Genomic DNA, 17328 nt, shown 5'->3' with positions numbered 1-17328 from the left:
CTTAAGAGAATATATTTTTGTGTATTTTTTATGCGATCGGATCTAAAATAATTTCCCAAATTGCCTACATACCCCAAATTTGTCTTTTCTCTTTTAGGATCAAGTCAAAACCCTATCAAGGTTGGTTGGCATAGTTTAGAAAGAAAAGATTATTGATTTTTCAAAGGCTGAAAGGGGCTAAAAAATGTTATATTTTTCTTGGTAAGATAGGAAAATTATTCGACTAAAGAAGACCTTCTTTAGTGAAATGCTACTTAATTTGGTCAAGGTTCTAGGAATTTGATGTATTGATTGCTTTATCGAGTAAAATCTTCTTTTGAGAATGAATGGTCTTCAATTTTCTTTTGTGAAATCGAGTATGATTGAGTTCTTTGTATTTGACATTGACTCGTTCAACTCTTTCAAAACTTCAAAAAATCTCTTATTCTTTTTCAAATGAAAACCTTCCTCTCTTAAGTGAGAAGTATGATGGATCCTTCTTGTGAGTCTTAACATTTTTGTCGATAGTTTCAATTGCATCATTCTTGATTGATAATCTTTGACTTTGAAAATGACCTTTGGTTTTATATTTTAATCTATTTTGTACAGTCTATTTTCGATAAAAGGCAACATGATGCTTATAACCAACATATTCTCATAAGATCATACAGGAATACTACTGAATTTCTTAAGTATGTTTATTGTTTTCTCGTGTTCTTCTGAGGATAATGTAGTATCAATTTTCACTTCCTAAGTGTCATTTTTAATTTCAATAATTATTAAGTTTGATTAGTGAGCTCTAAGTCATTCTTCATGTTTTTATGTTCATATCATTATTACTCGCATGATAATCAAAAGACTTATCTATTTTATTGGAATAAAAAAATATAGATTGACAAACTCAATTAAAGCTTGAAAATTAATAAATCCTAACATAAATGACATGACCAACTGAATTTAAAGACTGACACAACTGAAACTAAAAAGAAAACTCAAAATGGGGATATCATTCTGAATGGAAGGACACAATGCTAAGGTCTATGCCACTTTAGATAGCTTCACGATGAATGATTTGAGCTTGTACGCTTTCGCTACCTCTTCATGTTTTAATTCAAGCTTGTTAGATGCTGAATAACCCATTGCTCTAATAATCACTTTGTTTTCAAATTTCGTCACTTTCTTAGGGTAGATATGTTCATCTTGACATGGTAAAGATGCACTGTTAAGACCGACTAAGTGAATGAAGGAAGTTGGGTCAACTAACTCGAATTTGAATAGGGATATCAGGTTCAAAGCAGGTAGGGGTTGATTTTGAAAAGTAGACAAAGGGTTAGTTTTAACATTGGACGTAGTCGGCACGGGTATGGTAACCTTTCTTTTCTCAATAAAGTCTTGAATAGCATGATGGAGAGTAATGCACCTATTAAGAATATGGTCAGACATCTGATGGAATTCACAGAATTACCTATTATCTAAGTTTGGAGGGAGAGGATTAGGCAAAAGCTTAGGTTGCAATGGTGTCAATAATCTTCTTTTCATCAATTTTTGAAAGGCAATACTAAGGGACATTCCAAGATTGGGAAATTTTCTCTTAGGCTTGGCTTGTGAGGACTGAATGGCTTGAAGAACTAGTGCGAAAGAGGTGTTGGCTATTTGTAAGGAATTGGCACTGAGTTTGACATTTTTAGGTTTTGACTCAGACGAGTAACCATAGAGACTCAAAGAGTAAGCATCCTCAACTTGATTTCTATCCTCAAGGAGGGATTGAAAAGTAAGAAGATATTGAGGCATCAACTACGTGGCATAATTTAGAGTAAGATTCCTAAGGATATTCTTAACTTGATCCTTCTCTTGAGGTCAGTCCTATAATTAAGCGACTTTAGCTCTTCATCGAGTAATTAACTCAGTGAAGCACTACTTTGTCCATGGTAATTATTTTGTGGCAAAGACTGACTACTTGGACTTGACGATGGTATTCTAGCAAGACGACTTGTTTAACGAACCCAAAATGGCATAGACGGTGTTTTAGAACGTCTAGGAGCAATTATTATCTAATTGAAATGAAATAGGATTAACTAGTGATTCTGAAGGTTGGACTTTTAACCACATGATTGAAAATTTGACATAAATTAGCTCTTGTGTCCAGTGGCAAACATCGATCTAAATGCACTATAAGTCTATAATGCTCACAAGGGTAAAATAGGTTAGTTACAAGTCTACCCCTTATTGGGGTTGAACCTTTGGTAAGACAAATTAGTTTGATCGTAGGGTGAAATCTTTTTCAGCAAATTAGGTCGAATCTTTAAACCTAAAACCAATTGGTCCAACCAGTTTAGCACTACAAGAAAATTATTAATTAAGAACGAGGGCGTCAAACGGTTAAAAGCCGTTTCTAAGTAAAAACGGTACTAAACCGTTTTAGTACCTAAAACCATTTTAATTTGTATTTTTAAAGAGAAGAAATCGGGATGATAGGTTTGGGTCTCTCATTCTCACAGGAACAAAAAATGTGAACGTGAGAGAACTTTAAAAGCTTACGAAGTTCTTCATCTTTGATGTTTTGAAAACCATCCTCGCAAAACCTTAAAGCTTGTTTCTCCCTTCTTCATCTTCTATTTTTGATTACAAAAACCCTAGATCTCGCTTCTTTTGCATCGATTTCTCCATTCTTCAGCTCGATTTGTCTTGTCTACTTGGGAGCTCCTTCAAAGGAACTGTTGATTCAACCAACAGCTATGCAGGTTCGATCATTCAATCTTCTCTAAAAACCCTTAAGATTTCTTCTTTTTCTTACTCTCTTTTAAAGTTAATTAGATTTAAATCTGGCAATTTTTTGATGGATTCTACTAATTTGTATTAACTTTTATGCAATCTTAAAAAGATTATTAGTTGTAAATGTTGTTGTTTCATGTTCTGATCAGGGAGACAGATACTTTGAATTTGTGGAAGAAAGGTAGGGTTTTGGGTTTTGACATTATTTGATGATTTTGACTTTGCTCTATATAATGGAACTGTGTAAGATTATGATTTGAGGCTTTGCTCTAAAATTAGGATTTAGGGTTTTGACTGTAAATTTCCCATAGGATTGTTGCAAAAATATATTAAAGAATATATGAAAATAGAGAAAAAGAAGGTTGATTCAAGGTAGCCTAGCTTATTGATCTACCAATGAAAATATGACGAATGTTTATGGAATAATTCTTAACCAACTAATCCTTTCTTATTTCAAATTCATCACAATCGAAACTGAATTAAAATCCCTAAATTGATAAAGTTGACTCATATTTAAGTACTTAACTTTACTTATGTTATTCAGACGTCTCCATCCTCACATTCTAAGATAGAAACATCTGTCCTATTTTCTTGTTGAGCAAAGGATATGTGGGTCCTAAACCTTTCAATAGTTATCTTTCCTTTCTAATGCTTTCCTCTAACTTGTTCTTTACTCAAAGAGGAGGAAGTTTTAGTTAATTAAGGTAATTTATTTGATTTATATATTATTTAGGTCCTCAGATGAAATTTGGTAAAGGAAGGTGGAGTTATTTCAGGTGGTGTAAATGAGAAAGGTGAAGATTCTGCTGTGGAAATGTTGTAAGTATTTGTGTTTTCTTCCTGGTTTCTACATTTAGGTGTTTGCATAGAAATATCATATTTAAGATATTAAATATCTCACCTAAAGATGTAGAAACTCATATACAAAAGGAAGGCATCGTGGAAGTGGAAATGAGTGGTATCCATCATGGGTCATTTAGTAGGAGTAATATTGTTGGGCTTGTGGAAGCTTGTATGATAGTGGGAGTGATACCATTTGCTATGTGTCTTTTCTTCACCAAACTTGTGGCTTACACATTCCTGTATTGGTTACCATTTTATTTGAGCCAGACTAGTATGTTTATCCCTCTAATTTTACTTGTTGTAGTATCTAGTTGATAAAATTTCTTTTAGCATATTTGAAAACAGCTTGCTTCTATAAATTTGATCATGACAACTGGATGTTGGGCTAGGTTATTGATTCTCCTTTACTTTTATTATATGAATTAGTTTGAATTTCAACCAAAAACCTCAGTTAGGCCATAAGGTTAGTAACTTAAAGACTTAAGTTTTGAAATAAAAAAAATGCACTGAGGAGCTTTGCAGATTGCAAATAATTCTCTAAGTTGCAGTATATTTACTTGTGGATGTGTTGATAACTTTTTAAGAGTAGTTGAACTGAGAAGGCTCAGACCAATAATCGGCCTTTGTGCCCAACCCTCGATTCCATTTTTAATACCAGTAGCTTGAATCAAACCCCCTGTTTTTCAGCCGTTCTGTAGCCAATGCTATCATAGTCAAACCCTCTAATAAATTTGTAGATTGCCCCCGATCTTCAAGTTGATGAATTTTTATCTGGTGTCATTGGCAACTTTTATAAACAAAACTGTCACATACAAAGTTCTTGTTGATCTCCATCAATTTTTTGTAGGGCGAAGAAGTCAGAGTGAACCAATATGTGCATGAGTCGGTACGCACAATCAGATTTCGATTGGGGGATAGGAAGTGATTTTAATAATTGTGAGAGGGTCATGGGTTTGTCATGGTTGTGTATGATGTCTGGTATGCCAAGTTGAACTGCACACTTGAGTGACATGGAGCTTACGAAGCTACCCATGTGGTTCCATATGTGAGCTTGAGCTGTAAGTAACTCATTTCCTCCCTCCACATCAATAATATGCATCTTGCCTTTGTTTTTCTTCAAGAACTCCTTATATCTAAGTCATGCTTATATAGATGCGTATTTATATGTGTAGTCCCAAGATACTTTTATCATATGGACTGTTAGACCCGTAGTTCAGTTGATTTGACATTTTGAAAAGTAAGTTTGTGGTCGTCCAACCACCCATCACCTATCAGTTGTGTTGTTATGTGCGACCGGCCAAAGTAGGAAAAAATAAATAAAAAAGTAGGGAAATGTTCAGCACCCAACCATTTACCCAACCAACCATTTGTCCAACCATTTTTGTCTTACATGGGTTAGAAGTTTTGGAATGAGCTGATTTTTGGTGAGGAAGATCTCTATGGTGAGGAGATCATCCTCATCAAAAATCAGCCGATTCCAAAACTTCTAACCCCATCACAAATGCTTTACAAAAAATGGACGGTCCATAATTTGTTATCATATCTATTTTGCCCATTTGTCAATGTTTTTCAATGCTTTTTTTTTTGTTGTTATTCTTGATCTCAATCTCTTCCATTATTGGGGATGCTTATTGAAACCAACATATCTCATTCACTTTTTTGCTGTTTTAGACTACTTACAATGATGGATAAAATCTTTTACCAGGCTAAAATGATCTTACTTTTTGGTTATTCTTGATCTCAATCTCTTCCATTATAGGGGCTTGTTCCATGAGGCTTTATGAGTCATGGATAGAATACCAGAATAGTTCCCCCATTGGATGCTTCTCTTTGAGCAGGCAAACAAAAGCTTCTATAGTATCTTTAGTAACTTGATTTATTATTACTAGCTGGATGGTGAGATTTAAACTTTTATGGTGAGATACCACGTGCTTGTGGTATTTTTTTTTCCCGGACATCACACTACAAAAAAATTGCAAAATTGGTACAGTCGTTTATGTTCGTTTTCCCGGACATCACACTACAACCTCCACTTTTAGCAGTCCTAATGTCTCCTTGTGGATTTCCATGTTATTTTTCAATTGTGAAGTTAAATGCTTTCCACTTAGTGGATTGTCATTTAGTTGGTTTAATGCAAAATATTATGTCAGATAGCAATATCCTTTGGCAATCTGATCATATTTCTCCTTCACGATGCTGATGTATTGAGGGAAAACACATGTATTGCTTCTTTCTCAAGGTCTAACTCTTTCATGGTCCTCCATTCCGATTAGTCTCTCTTTCACTAAGGATCGAGTAGAAGCCACTTGAGGTATTTCTTATGTCCATAAATACTTAAAATATTTATATGCATGAGTTTCCCCTTTAGATTTCTTACTGAAATCTTAGAATGGTCATAATATGATTCAAGGTTTGTTGTACATGCTAGGCATTGAGGAATCAACGCTTCCGAGTCACTTGGCTTAGGTATGTACAAAATATTTATGTACATATTTTTTTGGCTTTCAGGTAAGTACTACAAGGTTCTTATACATACAGATTGATCTTTGGACATTTGGAGGTCTACCAAATCTGAAGGTGCACGTAATTTCTTCTGTTGTATTGTTTGGTTTTTTTAATAGTATTCAAATTAGATCTATGGATGCATAAAAAGAGTAAGATATTTAATGTGTTCTACTCGATAAACCTTGTGTTAGTTCTTTGATGATTTTTATTGTACCAACGAGTTTCCTCCTACTCTTGGTCACAAGGAGTAAAGAATATGAAAGGTACCTTCAATATCAAGGCCACTTCCAAAACATGGCACCTTAGTTTGGGTACAAGAGCGAAGTTTGGGCAAGGGATTTGGTCTATAAAGTTTAGGGTTTTTTAACTTTATCTCAGCTCTTTTGCAAGATTTACTGTTCAATGATTTTTTTTTCTTTCCTATCGATGGAGTGTTTGATTTGTTTAATTGATTGTTATTTTAGGGATGATTGGCAAATTCCATCTTCACTGTTCTTCCCTTCTTACGTGCAAGGAGGTCAAGGGCCGCCACCTATGGTACAAGAGCGCTTCCAGAGTATTGTTAGTTAACTATTTTAGCATGTAAGATTTTCTTAATTTTTTTTGGATGAATCGTGAAATTCTTTTTAGTAGGTTTTTTTTGTTATTAATTGAGCTGAATTCTTAGAGAATAATACATTGTGGAGGAGTCGTTGACGATGACCAAATTTTAGAAAATTTAGAATTTAGAAAAGAAAAAAAAACAATACTTTCATAACTAAATTTTATGAAAGTTTAGAGAGGAATTATTAATTATTTATAAACATTTGCTTTATCCCCTAATCTTTGGTCGTTTTGAAAACTTTTCACAGGGAAGACTCTTGTGGACTACTATTGAACTTCCAAAACAGAGCTTTACGAGTGTTTGGAACTTGTAATGTATATATGGTAATGTAGGGAAGAAGTGATGGATAGGTTTCTTGTTTTGGGGGGGTGGTGGTGATTTTATTTTGTAATTTTGTAAATTATGATTAATTGTAATTCTTTTTGTGTATAAATGAATGTGATAGAGAACCTCAATGTTCTCTATTTGAGTCTATTTTGACCGTGATTAATAGTGGTATAGAAAAAAATAATTTCTTTTAAAACGTTTAGATATCGATTCATGACAACTTTTGACATCAGTTTGTAACCAATGTCTAAAGTCTCTGACCTAGAACATCAGTCTTATAGACATTGGATTTTAAATCGATGTCTAAGGTATTATTTTTTTTACTAGTGCTTTCAGCTTTGGAACAGTTTTAAGCCGTTCCACATTCTGAGATCTGGAATGATTTTTAACCGTTCAAAATCCTGAAATATAGAACGACTTCCAGCTGTTTAAACTTATTAACAACGCCTCGATTAAAGACGGTCTGCAAACCGTTTCATACTGGCTTAGGAATGGTTATAAACCGTCCCTAATTATCATGTTTGTTGTAGTGTAGTATTGGTTGGTTAGATCCATTTACCAATTGGGCCAACTGATTTAATTAGTTCACAATGATCATATTTTTTGCCAATTGAGTTTATTGGGTAGGACCGGTATTGCGGGTTTAATTTGAACGGTTTGGACCGATTCACCAACTTACCTTTTGGTTAGGTTAAATAGAACAATCCGAAAGCACTCATGGTAGATTTGAGTTGTAATCTAGTGGGACCGCACTTAAATTTAAGTTTAGGACAAAGCCTAGGTCATTTCAACCTGAAACACCAATATACTATCCTAGTTTCACCTGATCAAGCAGTACGTGGTGCTTCAGTTTGATATACCTAAAGGTATTGTACTGAAGTTTTAGCGTTCACGATCATCTACTATGTCTCGAAGGAGTAGGTTAGCTTGGATCTAACTACGAGGTTAATAAGGGTATGTTGTAATGCTCGTGAGTGTGTGCAAATGGACAAAGTGTGCCCAAGGCCTTTTTGCAAACAGTCAACCATACAAGCCATATACATTCATCAACACCAATCACAAGAAATAATCAAGCAATCACATCCAATCACATACTCACGAAAGAAATGAAAAAATCTAGCATAATCTAAGAGTCTTTTTGAGTCAATTGGGTTAACTTGAGTGAAAAGTCAACTTATAGATAGTCTTGGATTGGGTCAAGTTTGACCTAAATCCCTAGTGGAGTCGCCACTAAAATCAATTTGACTCTTTTTTGCTAAATAGTAAAATGAATTTGATTGGTAAATGGGGGATTTTTTGAAAAATGGGAGTCGACACCTAGTTTATGTTTATGAACAAAAAATAACTCCAAAATAGATCCGGATCGGTCCATAAACAAAAGAAAGGGGTAATGGGTCAGATTACGGGTTTCGGAAGGTGTAGGTACCGAACCCACTCGATCTAGATAATCGATCTCTACTACAATCCAAAACTATCTTATGGTCAAATGCAAAGGTTAAAGTCAAGTTAGGGTCCAATCATCATCAATTTATACTGGATTTTTTAAACTGGTTCTAAGCTAAATTGTTTCCTATTATCATATGATTCTTTGAATTTTGTACAAAAATGAAGAAAACATGAAAAAACCTTAATTTTATCCATATTCTAAAGTTCACATGGCAAAACAATGAATTGGAAATTCATGCATAAAATTTCTGAATTGGCGAAAATCAATATTACATAAAATTGCCAAATCGACAAGATACAAATATATACAAGATTTCTAAATTAGGGGATTACGAACATATGTGGAATTTCTAAATTGAAAAATGATAAACACATGCAAAATTCCCAAATCAGAAAATTATAAAATAAACTCTAAATTCCCAAATTAGAAAGTTACAAATAAACACAGAATTTCTAAATTAGAAAAATTATAAATGAAATTTCAAATTAGAAAGCTATGAATATGAAATTTTCGAATTAAAAATTTATTAACATAAACTTCCAAATTAGATATTATGAATATGAAACTACAAAAATTGAGAAAAATCGATATCCCATAAAATCACCAAATTAGTAAAATATGCATACACATGAATTTCTAAATTGACAAAAATCAATACCACATGAAATTGCCAATTTGAAAAAAAAAAAAAAAAAAAGTATGGGTAAACTTGTCAAATTGATAGAATATGAATATATATAAAATTTCTAAATTAAAAATAAAAATCCATATGCATCAATTTTCAAAATTGACAAAGTAGGGATAGATGCATAATTTTTAATTTATTTTTTAAAATAGTCATCATTCAAAAGCATAAATATTTATCAAATTAGCCATTGCCTCATCACATAAAATAATTATCAAATCGTCACAACATATCACATGTTAGGGTCCGTCGAATCAAACCCTTTTTATACCCAAATATGAAGAATTATTCTAACCATAAATTCACCATATAAAATTAATATAAGCATGATGATTACGAAGCTATCACAAAAAACAAAAATATTTTCTAATCCTAATAGCATAAAAAGAAAAAAAAATAAACTTCTCTTATTATAAATCATATAAAACCAATTCAAGCATGACGATTATGGTTGAAGATTAACATAAGATGTTAATAGAGGGTAGAATAGTCATAGAAACAAAACACGAAAAAATCACCAATAAGGAGAGAGAGAAAAAGAAAGAAAGCAAGAAAAAAATAAAAAAAATAAAAAAATAAAAAAAATAAAATAAAACTAAACTTACCTCTACAACATGATGGCGGCTGAGTATTGTTCCTTCAAACGCAACTTGAGCCAATGAAGAGAAGGAAAAACAACAATAAGACTGTTGTTAAGGTAATTACTGCTGTGTTCAAGAGACGAAAATAAGAAGAAAAAAAAAGGTTGTTATGCTAATATTGGGGACATTCCAAAATAAGAAGAGATGAGGCTGAAGTTGCTGTTACTAGGGATGTTCGAAAAATGAAGATGATAGAACTGAAGTTGCTACTGTTGAGGACGTCCTAAAAAAGAAGATGATAGAATTGAAATTGTTACTATTGGGTGGCTCAAAAGAAGAATAAATGAAGACTGAAAATGCTACTACTGGGGACTGTGGACAACCTAAGTTGAACGGGACCCCGCTCGAAAGGACCCAAAAATACGGATTTTTCAACAAAATTTGCCAATAGGCCTTAAATGCCAAAATCATTGAAAAGTGACATTTTGATCGAATCTAGATTCCTAAGACCCCCTAAGGATCTAGTAGGCCCACCAAAAGGGCTTGGCCTACTTACACCTTCCAACTTTTACCGCTCTGCTCTCGATATAAAAAATACCAGATTTTCAATAAAATTCACCAACGGGCCTCTATGGCCCAATTCAACAAAACATGATATTTTGATCAATCCGATGATTTTCAAAAATCTTAAAAAAGATGAATAAATTTAAAATGAAATTTGGGATACCCACCATCTTTCTTACTCTTCACCACTCCACTCTTGAATCAAAAATACCCCAAGCCCGTTTAGGGCCCATAAATCCTCAACTCTCCTAAATTAATCCCTCACTTTATCCAACCTAACCTAAACCTAATTCCCTATTACCCAAATCCTAAAAAAATCACCAACACATCTAACCCCATCATAAAACAAACCCTACCTAATTCCAAATGACCTACAACCTTCCATAAACCAAGTCCAATACATTAAATCCCACAAACCATTATCCATATCCAATCTACCTCCATACCCATAACCCTAACCCTTAAACCATTATCCATATCAACTAATCACTATCTTGATCATCAAATATGACACATGTCATCACCCATTCTCACTTCCTTCATCCAACCACCTACCCCCATCACCTTTCTCTAACAATCCATCTACCCATATCACCTCTTTATAAAAATCACCTCAACCCATACCCTTCCTTAATCTACCCACCTCACCTTTCTCTAACATAACCAACCACTCGCATCACAACCCATACCCCCTATACCCTAATCCATCATCTTTATCTAAACACCCCCACCAACTCACATCACAACTCACACCTCCCCTCATCATTTATTACAAATTCATTCTCACAAACCTAACATACACCCCTCATTACCAAACTAACACTCATTCTCTTCAATCAACCCATCTAACTACCTCACCTCCCCATCCCTTTTGACACATGTTATCATCCCCTTAACCCCCCTTGAAAATTCAATCAACCAACCTCTTACATAACTCATTCTCCTAATCTAGATACCTCACCTCTTCAACCAACTTAACACTCCATCAACACATCACTCATTTACATTCTCATTCTCTTAAATCAAATATCTATCATCTCACCTCACCAAACACTCTACCCAAATGGATTGGATAGGATCTAAATCATTTGAATCAAAACACTACTCATTTACCCTCATTACACAACTATCCTCATCCCAACTCTAAATTTCATATCTCTCACCTTCAAAACCTATGTCATTATCTATTCCCCCAACACTTCACCTTATTATATCCCTAAAATAACCTCTCAACACTTATAAATACCCTCTCATCTTCCAAAATGGACACCAAGTCTCACACTAAAAATCTTTCTTCAACTCTTTTCTATTTCATTATCACTTTATCACATTAATCTAAAAGAAAAATACTCTCATATTCCAACAAGAACTCAAATAAAAAGACATAGAAGAAGAAGAAGGAAGAAAAGGTCTCAAGGTGAGTAAAAAGAATTCATACCCCCTCTCTCTCTACCCTATCTATATCCTTCTTCTACTATCCTCTCATCTCTTTAATTTCATTTTAGAAAAACATAGGATGTGATGCTCCCCCTCCATTATCTCCAATAGATAAGACTTCAGTTCAGTTGAAAGTATAGGGGTTGTAACCATTTTCACAACAAAATCGATTTTTAAATCTCTTAAATCATTTTGAGACACCTAGTGTTCGGGTCCTTCTCAACTCATGAGAATGGACCCACAACTATAGCCAATACTTAAAAAAACACATATAATTGTCACGGTTAAAGGTTTATAAGGCCATCTCCTTCAATGGGATGATCCTATAATCGAGTCAAAAGTAAATCCCTTTTAAGAGTACAAGTTATCGACACGAGGCACTTATTTTATTTTGTATTTTCCTTCAAAAAAATTAACCAAATTGAGTTGAGGTTACCATTACTTGGTGGGGAGAAAATGGTGCTTAACACCTTCCCTTTTCTCCAATCAAACCGCTTACCTCGATCTCAAGTTGACTAGCACCTTATCCGAACGAGAATCACTAAACGCCAAAAATGACACTTTTTCTAAAAATGTACATCGGGTGACCATTCACACCCTTTTGCAAATATGAATGGTAGAAACTCCAAACTTTCGTAGAAGTGACATTCATAATCGAGAATCACGCATGTACAGGGACGTTCCAAAAAAAAAAGATATGAGGTTAAAGTTGCTCTTGTTAGAGATGTCCCATAGAAGAAGATGGTAGAATAAAAATTATTGTTGTTGGGTGGCTCAAGAGAAAAGGAAAAAAAATAGAGGGCTAAGGGCTATTGTGTTCAAGAGAAGAAGAAAAATATCAAAAATGTTGGTTGCTGTTGTTGAGGGGCATTCAAGAGAAAGAAAAAGAAACAGTGGTTATCTATGTTTAAAAGAAGAAGAAGATTTGAATGTGGTTATGTTGGGGCCATTCAAGAGAAGAGGGAAAATTGATGATAGTGGTTGGATTATTCCTTCTTCAATTCCTATACTTTTCCTCCTATCTTCTCTTTAATTTATTTTCTTCGTTTTCTTCTAGGGAGATGTTTTCTATTAAGACAACCAGCCAAAAGAGAATGAGGAGAATGTGGAGCAACCCCTCTCGAGAAGAGACGTGGAAGGGATTTTATATAGTATTTTGTTTCTATTTTTAGGTTCCTTTTAACTTTTTTTTTTATTTCCTCCTTTTTATTTTATTTTAGGTTGGAACGTCCCAAATTGAAAATTCTCTTCACCTTTTTTTATTCCTTTTACTTCTCATGTTTCCCTTAGAAGAATAAGGGTGTTGATCCCACGTTACTCACGTCTTGATAGTTTTCCATCAATTAAGTCGAGATTAGTTGATTTTTATAGTTTTTTTCGATTTTAAATGATTGTTTTGATTTTAATTCCAATTTTGTGGATCAATTGATTTTTAATTTGAAAGTTTTATTGGTCGACTGAATTTTAGTTTGAATTTTGATTGATCGAATTTTCTTCGAACTTGATTGGATTTTGATTAATTTGTTGATTAACTTTTAACTTGAATTTTATTTGGATTTTGATGAAATTTTGGTTTACATTTTAATTTGGTTTTGAATTTTAATTGATTAGTTGAATTTTAATTTTAATTTTAGTTGGGTTTTAATGAAATTTTGATTTTATTTTAATTTGATTTTGAATTTTAATTAGTTGCTTAATTTGAATTTAAATTTGATTTTAATTTTTAATTTGAATTTGATTTTGAATTTTATTTGGTCAATTAAATTTTAATTATAATTTAAATTTGGTTAGTTGAGAGTTTTTTCAAAATTTTTTTTTTATTTTTTATTATATTTAAGAATCAAGGTTTCTAGGTAAAAGTCGGACATTGAGGTGTGTTTTTGTCCTTTTTTGTAGATTTTTCGTAAATTTTCTTATTTTTATCAATTTAGGTGTTGTTAGACTAGAAATCATATTCTGAATGCAATGAAGGTACTTTCATGATTTTTCGAAGTTCCGAGATTAATGAGGAGTACTTTCGTCATTTTGTTAATTTTTTGTAAATTTTATGAATTTTAACGTGAGGTTTCTTTTAGTTCTAGTGTGATTATTTTTAAATTTCGAGGTCATATTTTCCTAACATTATGATGTCTTTAGGTTATTGATATGTATAACAAACCTAAGCGTACGTACTTGTTAAATAGGGTGTAAGATGTAGCGATCCTAAACCTGCGTAATTTTTCTATATCAAGTCGTAATGAGTAAGAGAGATAGAAGGACTATATATGAAAAGATCAGGGACAGTACTCCTCAACATTCGAGTTCTTTGCGTTCATCATTAAGAACCCACAATAATCAAGTAACGAATTGTCAAATTAAGCATATGCAAAATTAGGGTGTCTACAGGCATCTGTAAACACTTCATTTTACATCAGCCTGATCCAATGACCCGTCACCTGGTTGGTGTGGTTTCCTAATGATGAACGTGTAATATTTGAATAATCGAAAACTTGTGAGAAGTCTTATCCTGATTTTCTCTAGTTCTTTTCAAGTCCTCATAATTCCTATTTTTTATGATCCTATTTTTTTTCTTCTCTTCTTAGCACACTTAACAAAGAAATTATATACGCATATGATCGTCACCATTTTACATTTAATTTAACAAATACGTATGCTTATGATCGTTATATGTTTCAATAATCTAAAAACTTCGCAACCCTAGAAAAATAGGACACCGAGACTTAGAAATAATCATATTAGAACGAAAAGAAACTTCAAACCAAAATTCACACAAATTGACAAAATGACCAAAATACCCCTAGCGATCAATTCACGCTTAGAAACCTCTCTTCACTTGGAAAGCTTGATTTCAAGAAAAATTAAGTCTTTAGAAAATATTTGCAAATCGATGAAACCTAAGGATCTCGACGTTTAGAAAAATAACAAATATTCACATAAAATGATGAATTTTCGCATAAAATGACGAATGTTCTCATAAAATAACAATTTTTAGTTATTGGGAAAAGACACCCATCCCTACGTAAAATGACAATTCTGTCACATGAAACCTAAGTTTGAGATTGAAAATATGAAAATTTAATTTAAAAATCTAAAATTGAAAATTTACACTAGTCGATTAATTTGATTAAATTAATCAAACGATCAATCACCACAATCAATTTTAAAATTAATCATTTGACCTAAATAAAGTAATCCATTAGTTCCACGTGATCACTAAGATTTCGACCAAAATTAAAATCATCGACCAATTAATACGAATTTTAGACCAATCAAAGAAATCCATTGCAAATTAAAATTATCAACCAATTGAGTTCATCGATGTAAAATTTAAGTTGAACGAATAATTTAAAACTAGTCTTTTTAAAAATCAATACTTACCTTAGTAAAATAATGTTCTCTCCTTCGATCAAACACATCAAATCGACAAACAAATTAATCCTAAGCCAATTGAGGTGCCCAAAAAAATAAACAACAAGATGCATGAGATCATAACCCATCTCACACTTGAGTGGTTTCTCTAAGCAAAACTCAAAAAAAAAGAAGAAACTTATTAAAAGAGTTTTATAGGTTGAAGGAAGTAAAAAAAAAAAAGAGAAAAATCGAAATCATGTGGGACTCTCAGTCGTGAGATCTCTCACATAAGATTATAATAGGGTATAGTTCGATTAGAACTCAATCTATTTTTGGAAACCTTTATAAAAACTAGCACACTATATATTTAAAAGAAATAAAAAAATCCAAATAAAAAAGAAGAAGAAGAAGAAGAAGAGAGGAAAACTATTCTAAGACCCGCCTTCTTTTTTCAGTCGTACCATATTCTTCATTCTTACTTTCACCCAAGCAACCCACCACCATCACCATCTTCTTCATTTTTCATTTACATTACAGTCACTTTTATTTGCATCTTCTTCTTTCAATCACGCAACTCACATACCTCCATTAATGCAATTTATAGACCTCTATTCTCTCCCACTAACAAATCCATTTTCACCTTCTATTAACACAACAATCCTACTCTCGGCCTTACCTTATTTCAACACCCACAAACCTTCATAGACCCTCGGCTCATGGCCACAGACCCTCACAAATCCTCAACTCACACCTATAGACTTTCATAAAACATCGACTTATGTCCACTCCCCTTTCACTTTTGATTTCAACCCCCAAACTCACGCACTCTCGACTTCAGTCGTGATCTCAATTTCAGTTCCCAAGTGTACACACTTTCGACTTCAATTTCATTCTCGATTTTGGCCGCATCTCATTTTCGATATCCTTGAAGGCACCATAGCAACAACTTTCTTTAAGAATAAGGTGATTCTCTTTTTTATAATAATGATAATTAAACAAAATCTTCATAATAAATTGAATTAATTGTGATTTCTTAAGGATGCATTAGGGAATTAAATGAATTCTTTCTCTTTTAGGAATCAATTTTTTTTGCATATCAAGAATTTTTTTAAAAGGAATTTCCTAAAATGAGTAGGTCAACTTGTTAGGTTTTGTGCTTGTATTATGTACACATTTTTAGGTTGAGTCAGATCTTGATTTTTATGTATGTAGAGAAGTAAAAGTGGTCATTTATCCTTTTTATGGAAAATTTTTTGTAAGTTGAATATGAATTTTGCAGAAATAAAATAAAATTTTAAAATGTGGCATCGAGTCGACTACTGATTTTGTTTTAAAAAAAAATCAAATTTCCTTTTTCACATGATGACTCATAGTTTTTTTTGGCTTACATTTAAGTTAATTTACAAATCAGTTTTGCCTCCTGGATTTAATCATATATATTTTTTTAATTCTCTAATGTGATCCAAAAGAATTTATTTGGCCAACTTGGCATAAAATAATGATGATGATTTTTGGCTCATAGAATAGTCCACGAGCCTAAATCTGACCCTAAGACATTTTAGGATAAATTTATCCTTAGATTGACTTTAGTCTTTATCCGTTGACCATAAGATAGTCTTAGATCATAGTAGAGTGCGATTATCTCGATCAGAAGAATTTGGTGCCTAACACCTTCTGAAAGTCATAATTCAACCCTTTTCCCATATCTTTTATTTGTGGACTAGGCCAATTCCATGTAAGAGTTATTTTTTGGTTCCTAGACTTAAAAAACTAGGTGGCGACTCCTAATTCCTACAAAATCTCCCCCAAATGTCAAATACTTATTATTATTTATTTATTAAAAAGTGTCGAGGCATTTTTACCAAGATGTATTGTTTTAATTCAGTCATATTAAGTTATTAATAAGTTAACAAGTTTTTAGTAGATTTCTTTTCGAAACCTTGATTCCTTAGTATTTTGTATATATTTTTCTTTATTCTTCATTTTAGGCGTGATTCGTTATTATTGGAGAAATCTATTATATTGGATGTTCATTGTGATGTAAGATCATTAAACGATAAAACTTTTTAAGGGAAGAAAATCTTTATCAATTTTAGATTTCTAGTTAATTGGGATATTTATTATGAAATCCTCCGAATCAATAACCTTTGCTATTTTTTTTTTAAAATTATTTGAGTTATAAAAAAAGAGAACTTAAGAATAAATTGAATTAAGATAATACAGTAGGTCGAGC

At 32.6% G+C, this 17328-nt stretch overlaps 1 long non-coding RNA gene across 2 annotated transcripts; it reads left to right on the top strand.

Moving 5' to 3' along the window:
- Positions 1-2421: 2421 nt before the first annotated feature.
- LOC147389086 (uncharacterized) lies at positions 2422-6681 on the top strand. Of its 2 annotated transcripts, none has more exons than XR_015171057.1 (5): positions 2422-2720; positions 3485-3570; positions 5354-5905; positions 6005-6060; positions 6133-6681. It is a non-coding gene; the product is annotated as an uncharacterized LOC147389086 (long non-coding RNA). The 2 variants fall into 2 exon arrangements; XR_015171056.1 differs by having other exon boundaries at positions 2423-2720; positions 6023-6060.
- Positions 6682-17328: the final 10647 nt, after the last annotated feature.

This window comes from Akebia trifoliata, chromosome 12 (assembly GCF_017979445.1).
Source record: "Akebia trifoliata isolate Shusen 1 chromosome 12, ASM1797944v1, whole genome shotgun sequence".
NCBI lineage: Eukaryota > Viridiplantae > Streptophyta > Magnoliopsida > Ranunculales > Lardizabalaceae > Akebia > Akebia trifoliata.
This window is presented reverse-complemented; position numbering and strand designations above follow the sequence as displayed.